Source organism: Macaca nemestrina, chromosome 14, assembly GCF_043159975.1.
Source record: "Macaca nemestrina isolate mMacNem1 chromosome 14, mMacNem.hap1, whole genome shotgun sequence".
In the NCBI taxonomy this organism is placed as follows: domain Eukaryota; kingdom Metazoa; phylum Chordata; class Mammalia; order Primates; family Cercopithecidae; genus Macaca; species Macaca nemestrina.
Genome location: NC_092138.1, coordinates 88,540,954 through 88,559,796, shown reverse-complemented (window position 1 = coordinate 88,559,796; position 18,843 = coordinate 88,540,954). Strand labels below are relative to the sequence as shown.

Here is an 18,843-nt window from a genome sequence, read left to right as displayed (position 1 = left end):
TTTTTTTAATTTATATATTTCCTATATACCTATTCACCACTTTCATTCCCTTCCCCACTAGTCATTCTGAGATAGATAGATGATAGATAGATAGATAGATAGATAGATAGATAGATAGATAGATAGATAGACAGAGATAGACGGACAGATACATACATACATACGTACGTACATACATACATAGGTAAAAGATAGATGATAGATATAAAATGGGTATATATTCATTTTAACATGTTCAGTATAGATTTTTTCTTAGTGTAGGTCTTTACAAAACATGTATAGGTATTTCATATATTTTAACTTTAAATGAAATTAACTTTTATGTCATATATTTTTTCTTCATACAATGTCATGTTTTTAATAGTATATTATACAGTTATAATGTATTAATTTAGTAGGTTATCTCTAACTGATAAATAGGTAGGAGTGGTAGATGTTAGTATTATTCACCAATACCTAGTTCTCATTTCTGGAGTCATCAAAAGAAGTGATTGTTGACCCAGAATGTTTGTCTAGACACTCACTGGACTCTGCATCAGTGAAAACAAATATGTTAGTGTTCATTTATTACCATAGTATTACCTATCCTATCCTTGTATGTTGCTTTTATGTACTCCATAGTGTACGTCTAAAGCATCAAACCCATCTACTGTCTTAGGAATGGATCATTGGTTTGCTTAGGCAGCATAGCATAGTGGTTAAACTCACAGTCTCTGGAATTCAAGTGTTTGGTTAAAATCCTGGAGCCATCACTTACTAAATATGTAATTTAGGGCATGATTGCTTACATTTTTGGCTTCAGGTTCTTTGTCTGTTATATAGGGAAATTTATGATGCATACCATGTGGGGTTATCCTTAAGATTAAATTATTAGAATCATATTTTGAAACCTTAAAGTAATTTTTAGCATTTAAAAATTACACACTCTTTTAAATTTAAAAAACAAAATAAACTGCATGTCACCAACATTTTTAAACTTAGGATTTAATATGTAGGGCCCTTCTGAGGTAACTATTTCATGCTTGCAGGGGATGAGCAGGGTAGGTATTGTTGCCCACAATTTGCAGAAAAGAAAACTAAGATTCAGAGAAGTTAAGTCAGTTCTCTAATATCGTGCTGCTTGTAATAGCAGCAAGATTCGAACCTCTCTCCCTGGCTCTAAAAGAGTAACTCCTGAGTTTCTTTGGTCTATAGTAACAGGGGACACTATGTATGGAAAAGTTATTCAGCAGAACCTCTTATGATGGATATTAATGCAAGAGCTCCAAGTGGAAGACTTGCTGAATTCTAACCAGGCGGTGGTGGAGGTGGGGAAGTGAAGGGAGGGAGAATGAAAGACAGGCGTGTGGGAGGGCAGAAGCTGCCAGTGAGGTGAGGAGAGATGTTTCCCCAAGGATAGAGGGAAGGAAGGTTAAAGGCATATTGATCTTGAGTGGGAAAACATTCTCCTGACTTTTTATCCTGCCTTCAGATCATCTGGGATCAAAAAAGGGTCTGTTACCAAGCTCAGCTTTGGAGATGGGGCAAAAGATACAACAGAAGAACAACCATTTACTGACATGGAGGGCACCAATGTGGTTTTTGATGATATGAGCTAAGCTGCAAGGTAGAGGCCATGTGGAACCTGTTAAAATATGCTTCAAGTGGCGGGCAGGCAGCAGCCAAGCTCAGGCATCATCTCAAAAAGAACCCATTTCCTGACCTAAATATGGGTCTGGCTTTCTTTTCAAAAGAAGTTGCAAAACCACCCAGGTCAAACCCACAGGGGCAACAGAGCATGTTATAATTTCCAAGGTGCTTCCCCAACAATTACCTTCTAGAATTCTCAGAGCTATCCTGTGATAGTAGGTTGGGCTCTGTTTATTGTTCTCATTTTACAGATGATGAAACTGAGGATGAGAAAAGACAAGGAAGCAGGACTACAGAGACAGTGGGAGAAGTAGGAGCAGATCACGGCTTCCTTATAATTGCCCGATTATCTTCGCACCAGAGCACATTATATCCGGCCAAATTGACTTTTCACAAGGTAGGGTGATGGTGTCCCTGTATGAATATATATGAATATACCTATCAACCTAACTCAATTATATATTTATGTGTCTTCATTTCCCATTCATCTTTATAATCTATCGCTTATGATCAATTCCCATTACCTGTTAATATTTTCATAATTATCTGTATCCAAGTAGCTGTAAATTATCTGTCTATTACATCTCCTGATTGGTCATCTTTACATAGTTTTTACACTGACTCATGTGTTGTATGTATGATTAATCACACCATGAAGGAAAGCACAAGAGCATTGAAAACATCAATCTATGGTTATAACTCTTGTATTCTTAACATTGTCTCACTGATTTACTTAACCTCCCTGAGTCTCAGTTTTCTTCCTTGCCAAATAGAGACAGAAATGCCCCTCTCGTGGGGCTGGGAAGATCTCCTAAGATAGTGGTTCTAAGATGCTGGGCATAGTGTCTGGATCAGAGTAGACTCCCAGATGTAGTTCTTCCTTTCTGCTTGCCTCGACCAGAACCTTGTTTTCTCTTCTGTTTATTTAGCTTTTCTATTGTTTTCAGTTGGTCTTCACTGGTCTTATCTCTGAATCTCAATGTCACATATCATATGAGTGGATTATTTCAGCATTTGTCACACAGTTTTGAGAATTACCCATTTTAGGTCAGATGCCATGACTTGGCAACTGGCTGTAAGCTTCTTAAGGGTAGAGCTTCCCATTTACCATTTAGAAAACCAAGAAGTCATCCTGAATTCCCTACTTTGAATCAGGGCTTCACTCCTAATCAGTGTCAAGTGAATATTTAATAAATTAGATAAAGAATATTCTCAAGGAGCATATTTGAACTCAGGAGAAGACAATGTAGGAGTATAGGCATGCCGGGGTTGATTCTCCACATACATACAAGAACTGGGACGGCAGAGTCCTCAAAAGTTTTCCCAGAATAATTATTTAATGAATTCCTCCAGTCTGTATTTCTTGACCAACTAATCTATGCTGGGTCCTGTGATATGTGCTGGGGTTATAAAGCTAAACCAGACACACGTCTGCAACGTGAACAATAACGAAACAATTCCATTCCAATGTGATGAGGGCTGGGATAGACGGATGCATGGGGAACATTAGAAGCAGAAAGAGAAAGAGGGCATGATGTTGGGCATCTGATATTTTTCTGCCAGTACTTTTTTTCTCCCTTCACCTTGTAAGACCACATCTTTATTTTGAAGAGCTAAGGATCCACCATTTAATAGTATTCCTGGCATTCTTGTGGCCACAGGCTAATTGTAAACTCCTCCTCTTGGCTACAATCATTGGCTCAAACATTGGTGTGTGATCCAACATGGTCCAATAAGAGTCCTTCCCTGGAAATTTATAAGCAGATACTAACAGAAGCTCTTTCTTTCCTCTGGATGACAAAAGTCACTTAACAAACCAGGAGGTATGTGCTGCTTGACCCACCACTCTAGCCATTGCATGGAAAGCCTCTTCATTATATAAGAAAATGAAATCAATCCATAAGGGGAAGCAGGTAATTGTGATAAAGAATAAACAAGTTCTGGATAATTTTTAAGTGTCTAGAACTCCCTGAGGTCATTCTATCTTTGTATTTCCCAATTACATGAGCCAGTATACTCTCATATTGGTTCAAAATTTGAATTTCTTCAAACTTCTACTTCAAATATGTATAGTATTGTGTACCATTATCTTGTTTTAATCCCAAGACAATATTGTGAGATCAGTTGGTATTACATCGTAATACTATTTTCATAAGAAAACTGAAATCAGAAAAGTAATGATGCAGCTGAGTTTGGTGAAGGTAATTGTACCTGAATCTGAGAGATAAATAAAACTTTCTGGTATTTAGGGCAGGATTCTAATCTTATTCATCCTGAGGTATGATTACCAGACCACACATTTTAGTGTTCTTTCCTGGCATTAATATGAAACTTATCACAATATCCTACTATTTCTTATCCAGAAATATTGGTTGGAGTTCAGTTAATACTTCTACATTGCTAACAATATGTGGGATTAATGTTGCTCTCTCTCTGTTTTTCTCATATATATGAGATATTTATAAGATATGCACACTTGTATGAGAAAGCCAGAGAGACGGCATATATGTACATGAGATACATATAAACACATATGTATATGTATAAATTACATATATAATATATAACAAAATAACACACATGTAAAATACATATATACTGTATACATATATGTATAGTGTGTATTATTTGTGCACATACTATATTTACCATTCTGACTCAGAGAATTTCATTAAGAAACATGCATTAGAGGTGTTGATCAGAATTCCCTAGATAAGGTCCATTGCAAATGCCACTTGATAATGATGCATTTATTTTGTTTCCAAAATGTGAACTGTCAGCCTTAAATTGAAACAGGTTGATGCAATGTGATCACATTACATCAGTTTGACTTTAGATAAAGTGGTATGTTTGAAATGTAAACATGTGATTGGTTTTAGCAATGTCTTTTAAAAGCTTGTGATCACTTGTTTTGTACAACCCAGTTTTAGCATGTCTTTTAAAAGCTTGTAGTCACTTGTTTTGGACAACCCAGTTTCTGACTTACTGGATATGCTTGAAGTACCTGGTCAGCCCATCACTGACCATTGTTGAAAGAGGCCAATTACTTGATTGCAAATGATGTCAAAAGGCTTTCAACTGACCTCAGTCCTGGGAAGAAGCTAGTTAAAAAAGTTGTTATTGATTTCTTCTTCCAAATATTCTATCTTTGAATTTTTATTAATTAGACTGTCAGAATCTTACTAATTTAGAGAGCATCCATATAAATTGATGCTGTCTTTTACAGTTTTAAAAATATGCATGTATCTATTAAGATTTTAATACCAATATCTGCATTATTGCTGTTGCTACTGTTATGTGGATGTGCGGATGGGAGTTCCTTGTTGGTTTGTTTGTTAATGTAAGGCAAGAGTATGAGAAAAACACACTCCTAGAAGACTGATTTTTTTTTTCCAGTCAAAGCCTTGTCTAAGGCATAATTTAAAGTGCTGTTCATTGACCCTTGTGAAACACCCAAGTGATAACGTCTATCTAATGTTGCGTATCAGAAAATAATTATATCAGGAATGGATATGCTTACTCTGTCAAGTCAAGCTTTACCTCTTCTATACTACATTACTTGAAGATAAAATACACATTTAATGCTAAATAGTAGGTTTTTTTCCCCAAACTAATTTACTCAACAATTACTATATCACAACCAGCACTCATCGAATGATGACTGTCTGCTAAGCACCTTGCTGATTTCTTCCATTCATTATCTCATTTACCTCCCTGATGGAAATTTGTTTGGATTTTTATTGTAAGTTAATCCAAATATATACATACCCATGGTTTGAAAAAGTGATCAGAATGGTTTATGACGAAAAAGAGTATTGCCATACCACATTCTTTATTCCTGCTACTCAAAAGGAATCTCATTTCTCAAAGTCAATGCTGGCATTATTTTCTAGTATTTAGCAGCATACTTCTAAAAGTTTATGTGCCTGGTAATATTGTTTGACTTATCAACCTTAGGCGTGTTTTTCTCCACACTTAACATCTTTCCACAAAGTAAGCATAATTATAATACAGTTTTATTTAAAATAAAATATATATGTTCATATTGTCATATTTACATAAATGAACATAAAATTTGCTTTTTGTTCCTCGAATATTTTTGAGTATTTTAGTGGAGTTAGTAATTGCCTATCTTTACTTTCACAGTATTTTATAGGCTAACATCATTTTTCTTTTTGTTTATTTTGAGATGGAGTCTTGCTCTGTCACCTAGGCTGGAGTGCGATGGCGCGATCTCGGCTCACTTCAACCTCCACCTCCTGGGTTCAAGAGATTTTCCTGCCTCAGCCTCCCAAGTAGTTGGGATTAGAGGTGCCTGCCACCATGTCTGGCTAATTCTTTGTGTTTTTAGGAGAAATGTGGTTTCACCATGTTGCCAGGCTGGTCTTGAACTCCTGACCTCAAGTGATCCGCCCATCTTGGCCTCCCAAAGTGCTGGTATTACAGGCGTGAGCCCCTGGTCCCAGCCGCATAATTTTTTAACACATCATCACATATACTAAGTACTAAATGATCATTTCACATCATCTATAGTTTTTTTGTTGTTGTTATTTTTTTAACTCCGTGTGTCAGACCTATCTTACCTTGTTCTTTTGCTCCATTTTGAAAAGTTTGTTCCCTGAGCCTGATATAAAACGATCCATCTAGAACTTCCTTCCAATATAACTGTAGGATTTCCTTATGAGATTTTTCTAAAATGGAAGATGTGTTTCATGGATCTTATTACTCCCACTTTAATATTTAGTCCTTCAACCTTATAGGAGCATATCTCCCAATAGCTTACTAAACAAAGATATGGGAAGTAGTACTTACAAACCTTTACTTACCTGAAGTTATTCTTTCATGTTTACTGTATGTTTATAATTCAGCTGGTTGGAAATGTTGTCTGTCAAATTTTTAAAAACATTATTCTTTGTCTTCTAACAATTCTGCATAGTCTTTGAGAGGATTGATATATCCTATTATTTTTTCTTTTTAAAGATGGTCTTCCCCATCCAAACTGGAAGTTTTTAGACATTTCTATTTACCCTTTCATTTCAAGTCATGAAAATGTATGATGCTGTGGCCTTTTCAGGATCTTTTCTTTTCCCTTTCTTTCTGTAATCTGGCCACTTACTGGAAAATTTCAATCTGGAAACTCTTTTCTCTTTCAGTTCAAGGAATTTTATTTATTTGTATTTTAGAAATACCTGTAATACCTATTACCTATAATCATTCTTTCTAAATTGGTTCTTTAATATGCTTGTCTTTTATCTCCCACCACAACCATTAGGTCCAGCCAAGAGGCAGTACCCACACAGTAATTTTAACAGGGAACATTTAATATGAAGATTATTAATTAAAATGGGATATTGTAGTAATGAGGAATTAGCTAGTAAAAGGTAAAGATAACACGAGAGAATATAAGAATAGCAGGCATAGGTAAGGGCCACAGTCCCTAAGGTTATAATAGAACACCAAGGGAAAATCCCTTCCCTACTTCTAAGGTGGATCTCGATTCCACTGGAAAGGATGTGACCATGGATAACTGAATTACCATTCACCTCAGAGAAGTTCACTGAGGTACTTCACCAGCAGGACTTACCACAGTCTGTGCTCTGCACTGCCATGACGTAGCCTTCCACAGAGAGGTTCCATACCCAAGAACACAACATAAAATGACACAAGAGAGTTCTGGGGAAGTGAAGCAGGTCCCATGTACTGCTGACCACTGGGCTACTACACTCTACAGGGGCTGGGTGCTGTAGAAGCTGTGTGCACTACAGGAACCTAGGGAGAAGAGCAAACTAGAGCCTGGAGGAAAAGACCCTTCATTCTCTAGTTTTCCTCCAGTTTCATGCCAACTGACAAAGAAGAAACATTCATAAGGCCCATCTCCCTTGTCTTAGAGAAGGCTATAAATGGTGCATTTAGAGCTTACAGGCAATACTTGGAAAACTGTCCCACATGCTTTTTATCTTTTTGTCATTTTCTCTGTCTGAATATTTTCTTAACTTTGTCTTGCAACTTTTTATTGGAGTTAAAATTTCAGTCAATGCATGTATATGTACATATATACATATATACACACACGTAATTCATAAGAATTATTTTCTGTTTTTTATTATCTTTTATACCAGCCTCTTCGTTTTTTTCAGATACAACGTCTAGGCTTACATTATTAATAGCTTTGGTTCAGAAGTTTTATTTCACTCCCTGTCATATCTGTGTTCTTCCAGCTTTTCCTTTCATATTTATTGGTTTAGAATTTTCCCAGTCATTTTGGATGCCTGTAAACTATCAGTTGATCCTTTACTGCTTTTTCACCTTCTAGGTACAAAAAAACTAATTTGACGCTTTGAGCAGATTGGAGTGGTTTATCACTGGGCTTTATTATCAAAGTGAAGGGGTGGGAAATCACTACTTTCACTGACTGACCACCATAACCATATTTGAAAGTCCTTTTTCTAGGGCCATTCAGATTTTTCCATCCTCCTGCCTCTGGTTTCTGGGCACGACTGCTCTGTGGTTTACGAGAACTCAGGAGATGGAGTGATGTTCAACTCCTTCATACATAGACATTCAATCAGCCCCCAAATTTTTACCATCCTCGTATATCTGTTATTCTATATTGACTTCTTAGGATAAGTTGGTTTGTTTTTCATCAGTATCTCCCTCTGCAGACATTTATTTTGTGGTTCTGCCTCTGTTTGTTGAATCTTCCGTCTTCAATTCCTAAAACTTGTTGAAGTTTCTTATGTAGTGCCCTTTCTTCTTCCATTTTTTTTGGTTCTTGTAGATTTATACAATTTTTTATTTCTTTACTATCACTTGAGAGATGCATTCAGAAAGGAAAAGATAAATGTGTTCTATTGCATTTATTTTCTAATTTAACAGCCTTATTGAACAATTGTTTATTGAAGTCAAAAATTCTTCTTAGAAATGATCTAGTCACAAATAATAAATAGTTTTAAAAATTAACCTTGAGAAAATGATAATGTGGGACAGTGAGAGAATACATGAAGAAGAAAAAAGTTGGGTGAGTGAATGAGAAAAGGAATGAAAGCAGAAATAAACAATTGTATATCGGTGGAGAGCAGGGTGTAGTAGAAAGGACAGTGAGCTGGTGGAATGTGAGTCCTCGGTTTGTGTCTCACTTGCTGTAAAGCCCTGGGCAAGTCAGCTCTTCAAATGATCTGAATCATCTCATCTGCACAGTGGGTCAGAGAAGGTTGAGACGAGAAATATGAAGGATCACTTCAGGACTTACAGTCATCTCTGCTCGCTCCTTATCTTATCTTCGTTTTTTTTTTTTTTTTTTTTTAAATAATAATAATAACAAATACATTTAAGAATAAGGGATCCCAGGATTTTCTTAAAGCACTGGTTACCAGGGTGCCACAGGCCCCAGTGAGAAGCTGATAAATCTGATGTGGTCTTTAGGAATATGTACATATACAAGGAAATACTTGGTTGAGAATTTCAGAGAGTTCTCAGGCATCTGAAGGCTCACAAGAGGATTGCCATTGCCGTGAGGGAATGTTGACCTTAGAACTTTTGTTCTCCTCCAAGGTGACCTCTGGACTTTGTCTTCTGCAGGGGACTGCTTATGTGTGTTTCCTTGGGATTTTGAGGCATCCCAGAACATAGTGAAAAAATTGGAAAGACTTTCCTTACATATAAACCTTGTTATTCAGGTGAACCAATTTTCTCTTTGTAAATCAGGACATTTGCAAATGATTCATTAGCTTTGGCCCAGATAACTCCATAACAAATGCATTTGCTGCGTGGTGCAGATGATGTGTCAGCACAAACAGCTCACTGGGCCCCTATTAATTATATAGAGAGAATGAAGGAAGTATGAAGAGGCAGTCACAGAAATTCCAGTTAGGGGTATATTTCCCTGGGAGAACTAGGTACCCTATGTTGAAAGAATCCTATAAGCTATCTGATCCTTTTTTTTTTCAACAAACATGACAGTGAATCCTTCATTCTTTGTTTCACTTAGTCACCTAATATTTACTGAGCATCAAGCAAGGATGCTAGGTGCTGGAGATAAATAAATAAACAAAAGAGATACACCCCTTGTCCTCATGGAACAAATGTGTGGAGGTGATAGTAAGAAAAGGATCACAGAAAAGAATATACAATTACCATAATTATCAGGAGTTGTGAGAGCAGTTAAAAGGTTTAGGGGGTAGAACACACCTGGTAAGGAGAGGTCAAGGACATTTTGGCAAAGGAAGTGATTTTAGAGCTGAATTGTGAAGGGTAAGATGGAAGTAAACTGGCTGAAAAGTTGGGGAGAGGGGAGCTCAAGAGTTACAATACATTGGGCTGAGGCACATGCGCCATATTTGTTGAAAAAAAAAAAAAGTCCAGTGACGCGGGAGGATAAAAATATAATTAGAAAAGGTTGGAAAGGCATAGGGGTCACTCATACAGGGTCTATAAACATCTGAAAATTTTGACTTTTAATGCAGGGGCAATGAGATGCCTGTGGGGGAATTGAAGGGATGCAGAAATTAATCAAAACACCAATGCAAACAATTTCAGGTTAAGATTTGGCATGAGAAAAGCATTTACTGAATGTTTCCTGTGTGTACCATTAGACCAGCAATAGGCAAACTTTTCCACCAAAGGCCAGATAGTAAATATTTTAGGCTATGTGGGCCATGATGAGTTTTTTTTTTTTTTTTTTTCCCTTTTTTCACAACACTTTACAAACATAAAACCAATCTTCTCTCAAAGACAATGTTAAAATAGATTAAAGGCAGGATTTGGGCACCCAGTGTGTGCTCAACCCCTGCACTAGATGACCATAAGCTCTATGATGAAAAAAGATAATAGTTCTCTTTCCCACTATAGAATTTTCAATGCTCAAAACAGCAGCAGGCACATAGTGAGTACTTAATGTAAATTTATTAAATTAATTAGTAGCTGAACCAGGTGTTTTAATTATGTAATATATCTATTGATGAGAAAAACAAATGATATGCTGATATCATTGTCATTGACTTTTTCATTATTGTTGCCACTGTTATTCTTGCTGTCATTATTCACAAGTCAAAGATAAGAAAATAGTTAACTTTGCCCCAAATCATATAGACAACAAGTGACAGAGCCAGAATTTAAACAAAGTCTACAAAATTTCTAATCCTATGCTCTTTCTTATGATTACACTGCCTCTTTTGTAAATGACACATAAACACTGTGTAATATTAGTAAACATCAGATGACAGAAGCACCACCAAATACTAAGGGGGAAATGTGCCATTTTCAGAATGGGGGACAGAGAACATGCACCAATCTCCTCCTTTCTCCTGAGATGATGGTAAGTGTTAAAGACCTGGAACCAACCCACATGCCCATCAAGGATAGACTGGATTAAAAAAAAAAAAAAGTGACACATATACACCATGGAATACTATGCAGCCATAAAAAAGGAAGAATTCATGTCCTTTGCAGGCACATGGATGAAGCTGGACACCATCATTCTCAGCAAACTAACACAAGAACAGAAAACCAAACACCGCATGTTCTCACTCATAAGTGGGCATTGAACAATGAGAACACATGGACACAGGGAGGGGAACATCACACACTGGGACCTGTCGGGAGGTGGGGGGCTGGGGGATGGATGGCATTAGGAGAAATACCTAATGTAGATGATAGGTTGATGGGTGCAGCAAACCCCCATGGCACGTGTATACCTATGTAACAAACCTGCACGTTCTGAACATGTATCCTAGAACTTAAAGTTTAATTTTTTAAAGAAAAGAAAGAATGCTTACAGGCCGAAAACTTTAACAAAAAAAAAAAAAAAAAAGAAAGAAAGAGAAGGAGATGGAGGGAGGGGAGAAGAGGGAAGAAAGGAGAGAGCATGGGAGAGAATAAAACAAAAAAAAAGAATCATGGATGAGAGAAGTCACGCTTTTCAGGATCAGGTGACACTGTTCACTAATGAGGCAGAGTGTGTATGTATGAAAGAGATTTTCACTAAAGTAATAATTACCTGCCCAATAGGTTACAGATATGAATCTCTCTCATAATCTCCTATGACCAGGTGTTACTGCAAGTTCTGTGGATTTTATCTATCAGGGAAGGAAGGTGTCTGTCTCTTCTTGTAAGCATTTCAAATATTTATGTTATTTTCTTGGCTTTCCTATTATTTGGCTTGGAAGATATTGAGAATTTCCTTTTCCTTGTCTTATGGAAGAAGAAGAGAAAACAACTTACCTAGAAAATTACGTTTTTCACAATGGCAGCAAAAACCCAGGTTACTCTAATGTCTGTCATCCCCTTTACCTACCCTAGTCTTCTTATGCATATTGAGGAATGAGGAAGAGGGATGCTAGTGTTCCTAACAGGAAGGTTGCTTGCTGGTTCCTTGCAAGATCTAGGGGTCAGACATGAAGGAAGCCAAGCCAAAGTTGGCTATTTTTAGGTTTCTATTTAGAATATAAGCGACAGGATATTTTGTCTTTAGCTTTGGGACTTAGATACAATTTAGACTATACAAATAAAAATGTCATCAAACGTCTTATTATAGCAATATTCAGTCCAGTTTGGAAAAATAGCACTGAAAATTACAGGAGGACATTTTCTGAGGGATATTGATGGTGGGAGCGATTTGACAGACACTCTAGTATAATTGTTAGCTTGGAGAGACTTAGAGATATCATAAAAGGACAGAGCACAAAGAAAAAAAGATAATCAGAAATTTTGGAAATAAACACATAAACCAAAAACAATAATATGTTTAAAATATGAAGCTAACTAAAAAAATATATGAAGCCAACTAAAACATGACATAATTTTGAGCTATTTTATCTTTTTTATTAGCAGAGTCTACAATTTTACTGGTGTTCTGAACATCCCCCTTGGCCTGATGGTGGCCAATGCCATTAGGAGCAGTGTGAAGACAGAGTCGTAGTATTTTCTTTGGCTCTATATTAATTCAGTTTTCAAATTCAATTGTTAGAAGCAGCCTAGAAACACACCACAGAGGACTGAATTAAGGGACACTCTCAGGGTACAGGTTCAGCCCTTGCTCTACTTTCGCTCTTAAACTTTGCCCCCTTATTACCTTGCTTGCCTGTCCTTAATCCCAGTCCTGTCCTAGCATTCCTAACCACTGTGCAAGGCTGCATTATTTTATCTTTCTATCATCACCATAGCAAAGTGACTGGCATCATGTAGGTCCCTGCCACTCAAAGAGTGGTCCAAAGACCAGCAGTATGAGCTTCCCCTGTAATCTTTTATGAAATGCAGAATCTTAGGTGCTACCCCAGACCTGCTATAAAAGTATTTGCATTATAACATAATCCCTAGATAGACTGTATGTTCATCAAAATTACAAATCACTGCCCTAACTCAATTTTCTTCCTAATGAGGACCTACCTGCTCTTATACCTATTTAAACTAGTTGTTTGGATTTTTTTGTGTTTTTTTTTTTGTTGTTGTTGTTGTTGTTCTTATTGTCATTTTAAAGCTGTCACTATAAAATACAGAAAAACCTCAGAACGAGAACTGGAGAGAAAGAGTGATACAATGGTGACGATCACAGTTTGGAGTGGGACAGCGTTGACTTCAAGTTTTAGTTTCACCACTATATAGCTGGACACCTATTTACTTTTCCTTAACTTCAGTCTTCTCAAATGGGCACATTAGTCAGTTCAGGCTTGGCTACACTGTGTAACATACAGACTTCAAATTTCAGAATTCACGTCTATATGTCTATGTATGGCTATGACTCTCCTCTGTATTGTCTTTGCTTTGACAAAACTAGGCTGATTGGGCAGACTCAATCTCAGACTTTGTTAGTCTAATAGGCAAAGAAAAATCAGATATGACAAAGCCCACTCAAAATCTTGAAGCTTCTACTCAACAGTGACATCTGTCACTGCCACTCACCTTCTGCATCGCCTAGTCAGCCTTCAGTGATCAAGAAGCATACTCCTCTCACAGGGAGAGCCACTGCAGAGAGGGAAATAGGGGTGTTAGGCAAAATAGTAATCAACAATGGAAAGAATAATAATACTATCTCCCTCTCATATTAGTTTGAGAACTGAATGCCTTAAGACACAAGAAGTCCTTGATCCTTTATTCCATAGCTGGGTAGCTATTGCACCCTTCTGAACTTCAGTTTCCTTATCTGGAAAATGAGAATAATAAATACCAGCACATAATAAAGCTTTAAAAGGCACGCCTATGTGACACATAGTAGTTATTTAGCAAAAAGAGACTATGAAAATAGCAGAAATAATTATCATCTTTTATGCTTTCAGAGGTAGAAAATGCCTAATCTTCATAAAAAATTTTGAGTTAGAGATGCTGGGCGAGACATCAAAAAACTGAGAGTTGCTGCATTGTCTCTTTCCTCTGGGTCTGCATCCTTCTTTACAATAGCTTGTCAGGAAGCCTGCTATCCTTTGGAAGCACAGGATGGAAGAGAGTGTGTGTTTGCAGAGATAACATGGAGCGAGTTCAGGGGTTACTAATTGGGTTTCTGCTTACCTTTCATATTCATTCAGAATCCCAACCAGAACAGGTGTTACAGCAGCCTCCCTCCATCTTTCTCGATCCCCTCTCCCATCTGCTGACAGCACACATGTCTCTTCCAAAGTCACTTCCCCACTTTAATTGTAAGTCTAATCAGAAACTGATGTGGCTGCAAAACTGGGAAGAGACAAACATGTCGCCTATGAGGATATTTTGAGATTGGATTTGATAGTACAATAAAAGTCCATACGAGGAGTGTTTAACTCTCTCCTGGAAGTGGAGTCTGACAGCCCTGACCCCCTACGTGGCCCACATACTTACCCCTTACAGTCTGATACTGGTTCAGGGGATTTCGAAAATGATGCCCAATTGCAAAGTTTTTAGAGTCTAAGAATTGCTTCCACGCAGTGCAGTTCATTTAATCCTTCCCAGAACCCTAAGGAAATGAATGTAGCCATCATAGTTCTGTTTTACAGATGAGGACACAAAGAGTCAGCAAGGTAATGTGACACGCTCTCACGGGCACAATTAGAAAATGGTGAAGGTAGGGGGAAAGCCCATATCTTCTACTCCCTTGTCCTTCACGTGGTGCACACATTCTCTACACCATTTTTCCTTCAGAATCCCGTTACCCTTTGGTGCAGAGTTAAAGCAGAGTTTCTGGAGCCATAAACCTGAGAGAACAGACTCTAGACAGCACTCACCCCTGTAAGTCAACCCCACTACTCTCATGCTCCATTTGATGAGGATTTTCATTTTCCCATCACCTCTGTCACTACTGCCATTTGGCCTCCTGGCTTCCAGCCTTGACTATCCTTATCCACAGGCAACCAGAGGAAACCAGAGGAAACTCTTGAGTGCAACTCTGACCATGTCAATTTCTTCTCTATTCCTGCAAAATGTTGCTTTAGAAAAAGGTACTCTGTGTCATGACCTACAGTGCTTGTTATTTCCTGCTCTCCTTTCTAACTGTGACCCTCTCCATTACACCATTCTCACTTTTGCACTTAAGCCAGATTGAACTGCTTGAAGAATCTGGATTAAATCAAGTTTCTTCTCTTTCGCATCTTGCAAATGCTGTTCCCTCTGCTATATGGTCCTCCCTTCACTTCTCTTCTGTTCATTGAGGAGTCACCTACAGATACTCTGCAAAGGTGGTACCTAGAAGTGTCCATGATGTGCTCCTCATCAGGGAGGGAAAATATCCTGAAAGCACTCGATGTCTGCTGCAACTCAGTACTTCTTGTTGCACTAGCAATGTTCCTCTGCAGGCCCTCTTTCCCTACCCTTAGCAGACACACTAGACTGGAAGATCCTTGAAGGCAGGAACTTTTCTTACCTATTTCTATACTCATAGCTTCTAGTGCAACACTGAGTAAAGCCCTGTATCAGTCAATCTGTTAAAACTAAAAATTCTTAGCATGAAAGATTCTTCTACTTACTCCAGATCACAGAAATGTAGAGTGTGAAGCTATCTCAGTCTTTATGTAATTCCCCTGCTTCAAATCATCCAAACTGCCTTGAACTTAAGGCTTAAGAAGACTTATGCACAATCCAGCCTTCCAGCTTTATCTTGCTCTCTCTTCCTTTATCTATCACATCATCTATCTGAATAAGGGGCACATATACCCTGTGAATATCTTGAGTACTTTTTCTCCTGTTTGCTCACTGCTTCATTTCTAGAACCTAGAAGAGTGTCTTTCAACTGCATGTTATCATTGCCTAGGAGGCTTTTAAAACATACTGATGCCAGAGGTCTACCCTATGCCAATTAAATAGAATTACTTGGATGGGCCAAAGATCAGTATTTCTTAAAAAGTACACTAGATTATTTTAATACGCAGCCAGGATTGATAAACACTGGAACAAAATAATGCTTGGCACAGAATGGGTATTTAAAAAGCATTTGCTCAAAGAATGAATGCATAAATACATAAACGTCCTGTGTTAAGATGTAGTTACTAATGTGCATTCGTTATCAGACCTAAGCCCCAAGCACACGTGCATATACTGGCTGGGAGCTGCTTGAGGGTGAACAAGCTGTATTACATATTTTTGCTTCTTCAATTCTAACTTATAATAGAAGCTCAATGTTTATTAAATGAATTTGCTGTTATGTATACCCAGGACAAGAAGCAGGAAGATCTACTGGACAGATGGAGAAGAGTGATGTAAAAGAGGATGCATGGAAAGAGGACACTTTGGAGTCAGATGTATCTGATTTTGAATTCCAACTTTATTACCTACCAACTCTGTGAACTCTAAGCAAGTTTCCTAATTTGTAAATGGGGGTAGATTACCCCTCTCAGCATGATTGTGTATCTTAAATGGAAAAAACAGCATGAAAGTATTTATCCCAGTACCTCATACATTAAAGATACTTAGATAATGTCTCTTCCCTTCTCCTTTCTTTATCTTCCCTTTGACACAAGTCTAGCTAGGCTGATTACGTTGAACCTTTGAGAGATGATCAGAGAAAAATGGAGAGAGAGAGAGAGAAAGAGAGACAGAGAGACAGGGAGAAAAAGAGAGAGGGAGAGAGAGAAAGAGAGAGAGGGAGATAGAGAAAAAGACAGAGGAGGGCAGTGGGCAAAGATAGAAGTGAGTCAGAGGAAAATCTGATGGTGGTTATAGAATAATGAAATAGCTGTTATTGACCACAGCCGAAACACAGCCCAGTCTTTAAGCCTCACACTAGGCATTCTTTTTTCCTCTGCCCAATCCAGACCTGCAACACAGCCATCAATAACTGCTCTTCATAAGCAACAGGCAGTAAGTGCCATGAGCACTAGTGACAATATTTATCACCAGGTAAGCAGTTCCACACAGGGGTTGCTTGGGCCAAGTTCCTAACCATTTGGAAGAACTCCCAACTCTACTGATGCCTTCTGTCCTAGTCTTTCTTGGAATAAGGGGTGTGAAAACAACGCCGGCCAGGGAATGTAAGGCAGCTGGCTTCTAGTTCACCTTTTATGTAGTCACAAATGTATTCACCTATACAACGGAGGCAGGGACTCAATGAGATTGTCACTTGATGTCCCTTCCAGTGTTTCATAGATCTGGGGCTCATTGGAAGTGCATTTTCTCTCATTTAAGCAGTTAGTGATACATTTGACCAACCATACTACATCTAAGGAGATTTTACTTGATCTCACCTTTGGAGATGCTGAGACAAATTATTTTTTTGTAATGGGTTGAGCTACAAATTTGAGGTGGAAATAATATCTTTTTAATTGTTCTAACGATTTGCACTAGTTCCCAGTTGCCTTAATAACATGAATTGTAACTTTTGAGACTTCTCTCTTCTGATTTGTTTAAAACTGACAAGACTCAAGTGTCCCAAAAAGAAAAGTTAGTCCAAGGTATAATATAAATCTGAAACTCTTCCAAGGGGTTATTTGTTACTAACTTCATCCTTAGAGGGCTGTGAGCATTTTTCTTTGAAATCCTAGAAGCAATTTCTCTGTCTCTCTTACTCATCTACCTTATATTTCTCCCTTTTAAAAATCTTTCCTTAAAAATGCTATGTTAAAATTTCCCAACCTTCACCAAACTTGAAGCTAGGCAGAGCCTTGGAAATACCATAGGTTGACAAATTAGATAAGCTAAACTCTTATTCTTAGGGAGAAAGTCCTTTATCTCCTATGTATCCTTCTTTGAGTTTCTCTTTGGACGTGGCTTTTCTCATCACAAAGGTGATGCATTGGTATAGGCAAAAGTAGTCAACCGGCCGGGCACGCTGGCTCACGTCTGTAACCCCAGCACTTTGGGAGGCCAAGACGGGCGGATTATGAGGTCAGGAAATCGAGACCATCTTGGCTAACACGGCGAAACCCCGTCTCCACTAAAAATACAAAAGAAAAGAAAAAAAAATTAGCCAGGCGTTGTGGCGGGTGCCTGTAGTCCCAGCTACTTGGGAGGCTGAGGGAGGAGAATGGTCTGAACCCAGGAGGTGGAACTTGCAGTGAGCTGAGATTGTGCCACTGCACTCCAGCCTGGGCGACAGAGCGAGACTCTGTCTCAAAAAAAAAAAAAAAAAAAAAAAAAAAGGAGTCAACCACGTGACCCACTTTAGCTCACTATGTAATCATTCTGGAATTTTGAATAAAGAATACCTATAAAAGTACTTTGTTCCTTCTCTGCCTGTCCCCTGTGAAAATATACTTTTCTTAGTGCTCTCATGGGCACTGGCTGGGTCAAGAGAGAATTTCAACATTCAAGAATCCTGGGTTGCATCAATTGCCACCATTCCCACTATAATTTACAGATACTGAAGACTAGAAAGTGTACGTATGCACAAATGACAAGGATTTAGAAATCCAGTTCATATCCAAATATCTTTCCAAAGAATGTATTCTGCCCCACCAAAGAAATACTCTACAAATCTTTGGTTTTGTTTTTTCATTGCAACCTGCTCTCTCTTACACTTGCTAAAGCATGCATAACCCCCTCCTCCCAATCTCTGTTTCCTGCTTCTTTCTCTAGACTCATCTCCCAACATACTTCCCTTGCCCAGACCACCCCAGCCACACATCCTCTCTAGTCCACAAGCACTCCAAACTCTTTCCCACAATGAGGACCTCAAGGCATGCTTTACCCACTCTGGTGGAATATTTTAATGCTACTTTCCCTCCCTCTACCCGAACATCTACTCCAAATAAACACAAATTTTTGTCTGGATCCTTTGCTCCATGAGGACTAAGATTTTTCTCTGTTTTGTTGATATCGTTT

At 38.1% G+C, this 18,843-nt stretch overlaps 1 long non-coding RNA gene across 10 annotated transcripts in view; it reads right to left on the bottom strand.

Annotated features, from left to right (window-relative positions):
- Positions 1-18,843, bottom strand: part of LOC139358205 (uncharacterized) — a 128,437-nt gene that overhangs the window by 72,634 nt on the left and 36,960 nt on the right. For 9 of the 10 annotated variants that reach the window (XR_011612809.1, XR_011612812.1, XR_011612810.1 and 6 more), the window contains 2 exons: positions 14,128-14,289; positions 13,525-13,587 (listed from right to left, as the gene is read on the bottom strand). This is a non-coding gene — a long non-coding RNA (uncharacterized lncRNA). Of the gene's footprint in view, positions 1-5,725; positions 7,399-13,524; positions 13,588-14,127; positions 14,290-18,843 lie in introns of those variants that run through there. The other variant, XR_011612815.1, reaches the window with a different exon arrangement.